The 7,068-nt window shown below is 34.4% G+C and overlaps 1 protein-coding gene across 1 annotated transcript in view; it reads left to right on the top strand.

Moving 5' to 3' along the window:
* The first annotated feature begins 198 nt into the window (after positions 1-198).
* The window catches only part of RHOT1 (ras homolog family member T1), a 38,402-nt gene continuing 31,532 nt past the window's right edge, over positions 199-7,068 (top strand). Inside the window, exon 1 of the mRNA XM_008571107.1 lies at positions 199-297. The gene's annotated coding sequence lies outside the window, so the exon portion shown is untranslated. The remainder of the gene's footprint in view (positions 298-7,068) is intronic.

Genomic DNA, 7,068 nt, shown 5'->3' with positions numbered 1-7,068 from the left:
GGCCTCTGAGCTCTTTGTAACATTCACATTGTGCTGTCCACAAAGAAAAATGCATTTTTCAAAAAAAAAAAAAAGAAAAATGCATTTTTCAGTTTCTTCAAGGAATCTTACTGTTACCTTATGTTGATAGTTTAAAAAATGTATTTGGCTTTCATAAGTGATTTCAGAGTGTAAAATTTTAAACTTTTTTTTCAGTGCTCAGCAAAAAACCTGAAGAACATATCAGAGCTCTTTTATTATGCACAGAAAGCTGTTCTTCATCCTACAGGGCCCCTGTACTGCCCAGAGGAGAAGGAGGTAACCCCTCAGGCTGTGTTTATAGGGGCTGGAATGTGTAGGTAGTAACTCCAGTACGGTAGAGATTTTTGGTAACTCTAAAGTAGTGTTGTAAAGATAAAACTGCCAAAATTTAAATTTATTGCTTACTAAATCGTTACATTTTCTAGGTACCTTTCTTCAATGACATTCACATTAAATACTCAGAATATTTTCCAGATCAAGCACTACTCCAGGAAGTGCCATTAAAACAAGCAGGAGAATTGACAACTGTAACAACAAAAAAATCCAAAAACTTAGTTAATGATCTATTTGCTTTGCTATTATAAAATCTACAAACTTAAAAATATACACAAACAAAAAACTTGTGTAGTTTTTTGACATGGGTGCAACATGTAATACAACTTGAATATTCCCTTTTCTTTTATAGCTAAGAAACACAGTAATTCCTTATTTAAATATCTAAAATTTAACTATTTTGCTATAAACTTTGGAGAACTGATTAAATTTCTTGACATATAACTCACATACCATAAAATTCACCTCTTTAAAGTGCACAATTCAGTGGATATATGTATATTTATGAATATACAATTAGTATATTCATAAAGTTATGCAGCCATCCCCACTATCTAATTTTAGAACATTTTATCACCCAAAAGAAAACTCTATACCCGTTAGCAGTCACTCTCCGTTCTCCCCTTACCCCAGCTCCTGGCAATCACTAATCTACTTTCTGTCTCTATGGATTTGCCTCTTCTGGACAGTTCATATAAATGGAATCATGCAATGTGTGGCCTTTGTTTCTGGCTTCTTTCACTTAGCATAAAGTTGTCAAAGTACATCCATGTTACAGCATGTATCAGTATTTCATTTCTTTTTATGGCCAAATAACATTGCATTGTATGGATATACCACATTTTGTTCATCCCTTCCTCTGTTGATGGATATTTGGGATAGTGTCTATTTTTTGTGCATTATGAATAGACTGCTGTGAACATTCACGTACAAGTTTTTATTTGAACACTTGTTTTCAGTTCTTTTGAGTGTATATTTAGGAGTGGAATTGCTCAGTCACATAATAATTGAATGTTTAACTTACTGAGTAACGACCATACTGTTTTTCACAGTGACTGGACCATTTTACATTCCCACCCGCAATGTATGAGAGTTCCAGTTTCTCCACATCTTTGCTTACATTTTTTATTTTACTTTTTCTTTTCTTTATCTTTTTTGGTTTATTGTGGCCATCCTAGTAGATGTAATTGGTATCTTATTGTGATTTTGATTTGTGTTTCCCTGTTGGCTAATGACGTTGATTACTCTTTATTACGCTTACTATTTATTACTTTTTCTTCCTCGCTCAGCCAGTGGGCGGGAACCGGTCTGTATGTGGGATCCGAACCCTCGGGGGGGAGCGCCGCCGCGCTTCCCAAGCGGTGCACTATCCAGTGCGCCACCGGGCCGGCCCCTTCCCTTTTCTTTTATAGCTAAGAATCACAGTAATTCCTTATTTAAATATCTAAAATTTAACTATTTTGCTATAAACTTTGGAGAACTGATTAAATTTCTTGACATATAACTCACATACCATAAAATTCACCTCTTTAAAGTGCACAATTCAGTGGATATATGTATATTTATGAATATACAATTAGTATATTCATAAAGTTATGCAGCCATCCCCACTATCTAATTTTAGAACATTTTATCACCCAAAAGAAAACTCTATACCCGTTAGCAGTCACTCTCCGTTCTCCCCTTACCCCAGCTCCTGGCAATCACTAATCTACTTTCTGTCTCTATGGATTTGCCTCTTCTGGACAGTTCATATAAATGGAATCATGCAATGTGTGGCCTTTGTTTCTGGCTTCTTTCACTTAGCATAAAGTTGTCAAAGTACATCCATGTTACAGCATGTATCAGTATTTCATTTCTTTTTATGGCCAAATAACATTGCATTGTATGGATATACCACATTTTGTTCATCCCTTCCTCTGTTGATGGATATTTGGGATAGTGTCTATTTTTTGTGCATTATGAATAGACTGCTGTGAACATTCACGTACAAGTTTTTATTTGAACACTTGTTTTCAGTTCTTTTGAGTGTATATTTAGGAGTGGAATTGCTCAGTCACATAATAATTGAATGTTTAACTTACTGAGTAACGACCATACTGTTTTTCACAGTGACTGGACCATTTTACATTCCCACCCGCAATGTATGAGAGTTCCAGTTTCTCCACATCTTTGCTTACATTTTTTATTTTACTTTTTCTTTTCTTTATCTTTTTTGGTTTATTGTGGCCATCCTAGTAGATGTAATTGGTATCTTATTGTGATTTTGATTTGTGTTTCCCTGTTGGCTAATGACGTTGATTACTCTTTATTACGCTTACTATTTATTACTTTTTCAAGTTCTTATCAGCCATCTGTATATCTTCTTTGGAGAAATGTCTATTCACAGTCCTTTGCCCATTTTTTAATTGAATTATTTGTATCTTTATTATTGAGATACTGTTTTTAAGACAAAGAAAGTTGCAGATTTCTTTCAGGAAAAGTTTATGGTATAGGTGAGTGGTTGGAAAACTGTGACCCATTGTCTGAATTTGGCCTGCTACCTGTTTTTGTACAGCCTGTGAGCTAAGGATACATTTTACATTTTTTTCTTAATGATTGAAAAAAAAAGTGAATAATATTTTGTGATATGTGAAAATTAATATGTTCAAATGTTATCATTTCATACATAAAGTTTTATCGTAACACAGCNTGCCCATTTTTTAATTGAATTATTTGTATCTTTATTATTGAGATACTGTTTTTAAGACAAAAAAAGTTGCAGATTTCTTTCAGGAAAAGTTTATGGTATAGGTGAGTGGTTGGAAAACTGTGACCCATTGTCCGAATTTGGCCTGCTACCTGTTTTTGTACAGCCTATGAGCTAAGGATACATTTTACATTTTTTTCTTAATGATTGAAAAAAAAAGTGAATAATATTTTGTGATTTGTGAAAATTAATATGTTCAAATGTTATCATTTCATACATAAAGTTTTATCGTAACACAGCCATGCTCATTCATTTATGATTGTCTTTGGCTGCTTTTATACTACAAAAGTTTCATCAGAGCTTATGTGTGGTACTCTCATCACTTCTCACTGCTGCTCAGTGCACTACTAATTGCACTGACACAGTTATAACTGAACAGCATTTCAATTACCATGTGTATCACTCTCCCATGACATTTTATTTATTGTTGGTGTATACCCATTCTCCCAAAACAAGAAAACAGTGGATTTTTAGATGGCAAGGCAGGTAAATTTTCCAAGCCCAAGCTGCAGTTCCAGCATCTTATTTTTGGCCTTGATGCAAGTGCAAAGAAAATTTTCATATTTCGTAATTTATTTAGCTGTGCAGTTGAGTTTCCACCTAACCTTCAATTGGAACTGATTAATCTGCAGTGTGACAACATGCTAAAAGGCAAATATCAAGAAAAGAATCTAATATAATTCTATAAATGCCTTCCAAGCAACAAATGTGCTCCATTAAAATAATTGGTTTGTGGATATGTATCAGTATTGGCAGTATATATTTGTGCAAAAAGACATTTTCAAAGATGAACCACATAAAATCTCATTACAGATCACCACTAACATAAGAACATCTGCACTTAATTTTCATGGCAGAGAACACTAACTTTGAACCCCAGTTAAGCAAAAATGTTATCCCTCCAAAAAATTCCATTCTTCCATTAATAGACCTTTGTAGCAGAATTATACTTAGTTATTGTTATTACTATATTTTTAATGTAATCAATAAAAACTTTGTGGAAATTTGATTTCTCTTGCTATAAAAATACTTACATGATATCCCTGATTTTGTCTTTTGGTCCCCAAACCTAAAATACTTGCTATGTGGCCCTTTAGAGAAAAAGTGCTGAACGCTGGTATGAATAATTAATCTGAGTTATTCCTTAGTCTGACCCTGGTTTACTCTTATTCCTGATTTACTATTTCTTAATTGGGACGATTCTTTCTAAGCTACCTTTAACACAGTATTTCCCCGACTTGCCTCATCATAACAGTCATGAGGTATATTTGTTAAAAATGGATTCCATTCTCATTTAATCAGGTGCTGTATATTATGATCAAGGAAATTTGGGAAACAGTCTTATACTATGGGAATTTACCTCTGAGGCCTTTAGCCAAGTGCTACATTAAATCTCTACTATTAGTTTGTTCTCAATTCTTTAATTGCTACTTCGTTCTCAGGCCTATTTTTAGTTCTGCTAATCTGCTAATCCCCCTGTCTCTCCCCTAGTCCCACAAGAGTGAAACATTTACCACCATCTGTTATTCATTTCTTAGGTGGACTTGACTGATAGGTAAAATTTTCTTTTCTTTTTTAGTTTTGCTGGGAGTTTTATTAAAAATTATAAGGAACATATCACTTCAATCTTATGCATTACTTCAGAGTAAGAAAAAGCAGGAACATTCATCAATTTGTTTTATGAAACTAGCATAAACTTATAATAAGACCCAAAAAAGTGAAATTGTAGGCTAACCTCATTCAGAAACATAGAGGAAAAATCCTAAATAAAAGAATAACTCCAGCAATATAAAAAGATAGTGCATTTTGATTCAGTTTCTTTTATCCTAGAAATTTCAGGTTAATTTGATGTTAAGTTAATTAACATAATTTACCACTTAACAAATTAAAGAGAAATATATGATTATCTCAATAGATGCAGAAAACAAATTTTATAAAATTTATAATAAAAATTATTAGCAAATTAGATAAAAAATGGAACTTCCTTAACCTGAAAAGGGGTGTNCCTGAAGAAAAGAATAAGGTGTAGAGATTTGCCCTACCAAGTTTTAGAATTTTAGAAAAGTAATAGCAATTCAGAAAGTATGGTATTGGCACAATACTGGGCAAATAGATCACTGATACAGAATAGAGAGCTTAGAAAAAGAATAACACATATACAGAAACTAGATTTGTGATAAAACTTATATGAGGAGTCTTCAAAATTTACGGAAAGGTTTTGTATTATCTTTTTTTTTTGGCCACAGAACAAGTCTTAATACATTTAAAAAGACTAAGATGATGGAAAATGTATTCTCTGACCACAACAACAGAAGGAAATTTAGAAAACTCACAAATGTGTGGAAATTAAACAACACTCTCCTAAATAAACAATGGGTAAAAAGAAAAATCATGGGGAAATTAGAAAATACTTTCAGATAGAGATCAAAGTGCAACATATCAAAATTTACAGGGTGCAGGGCATTGCTTAGAGGAAAATTTATACCTTTAAACACCTATATTAAAAATAAGAAAAATCTCAAATCAGTAATATAAACTTCTACCTTAAGAAAATAGAAAAAGTAGAGCAAACTAAACCAAAAGCAGATATAAATAGGAAATAACAAAGATTACAACAGAAATATATGAAATAGAGAACTAAAAAGCAATAAAGAAAATCAAAACCAAAAGTAGATTCTTTAAAAAGATCGACAAAATTTGCAAACTTTTATCTAGACTGACCAAGGAAAAAAGAGAGAAGACCAAAATCACTAAAATCAGAAGTAAAACAGGGCCATTATTACATTGTCACTATGGTTTTTTGTAGTGATAAGATTTAGTTTCTCTTTCTCATTTGCATTTAAAAAATTTTTATTAGCATGTTCATTATTAAAAGTCCTACTTATTCTTTATGCCCCTTATCCAATCTCTCCCCTTCCCCTTTCCCCTCCCCCCTCTAGTAATCATAGATTTGTTCTCTCCTTCTGATAGATTAACTTTCTCTGTTGATTTATTGCTTAGATGGTCTGTCCAGTACTGAGAGAGGTGTGTTCAGGTCCCCCACTATTATTGTATAGCAGATGCTTCTTCTGTTACTCTGGAGTGTGCTTTGTGGAGAGAGAGGACCTCTTCTTTTTTTTTTTTTTTTCCTCCACTGATGACTCTCCTTGTGTCAATGCAGTAGAGTGTCTGGCATGCCATCTGCATGGTGGCTGTGACTACTGCTATAGTGACCAGCCGATTTTGTGGCAGCTGTGGCAATTGCAATTGCTATGGTGGGCTACCCTGTGGAAATGGTGTTTTTGGTGTGCTCTTTACCTGGTTGTGGTTGGGTTTGGCTTCCTCTGGCTCCTGCCTCAGGACCACAGTGGGATCCTGGGGTGGTGGTGGCATTCCTGGTTGCAGCTGGAATTGGCTTCTCCTGGCTCTATACCTCAGGACCCCAGCGGGGCCCCAGGTCGTCAGCGGCAGTGTGGCTGGTTGCAACTGGGCTTAGCTTCTCCCAGTTCCATGCCTCAGGACCTGGCTGATGAAGGCAATCTAATGTGTAGCTCATCTGCATTTTTGTTCTCCCAGTGGGTTTTGTTCTTTCTTGTGTGTTCATGGTAGTGATTATCGTTTTTCACATTCCAGATGCAGGACTTCCTTGAGGATTTCTTGTAGGGCTGGTTGTGTGGTGGTGAACTCCTGCAGTTTTCGTATGTCTAGAAAATACACTATTTTCCTTCATATCTGAAGGATAGCATTGCTGGGTATAGTATTCTTGGCTGGCAATTTTTTTTCTTTTAGTATTTTTATATATCCTCCCATTTTCTTCTGGCCTGTAGAGTTTCTGTTGGGAACTCTGTTGTTAGTCTGATAGGGGCCTCCTTATAGGTGAAATCACTTTTCTCTTCTTTTAAGATTCTTTCTTTGTCTTTGAGCTTTCACTATATGTGTCTTGGAGAGGATCTTTTTTTTTTTTTTTTTTTTTTTTCTTTGCCGGC

The sequence above is a fragment of the Galeopterus variegatus genome, unplaced genomic scaffold (genome assembly GCF_000696425.1).
Source record: "Galeopterus variegatus unplaced genomic scaffold, G_variegatus-3.0.2 Scaffold660, whole genome shotgun sequence".
Classification (NCBI taxonomy): Eukaryota; Metazoa; Chordata; class Mammalia; order Dermoptera; family Cynocephalidae; genus Galeopterus; species Galeopterus variegatus.
Note: the sequence above shows the minus strand (reverse complement) of the source record. Positions and strands in the feature narration are given on the sequence as shown.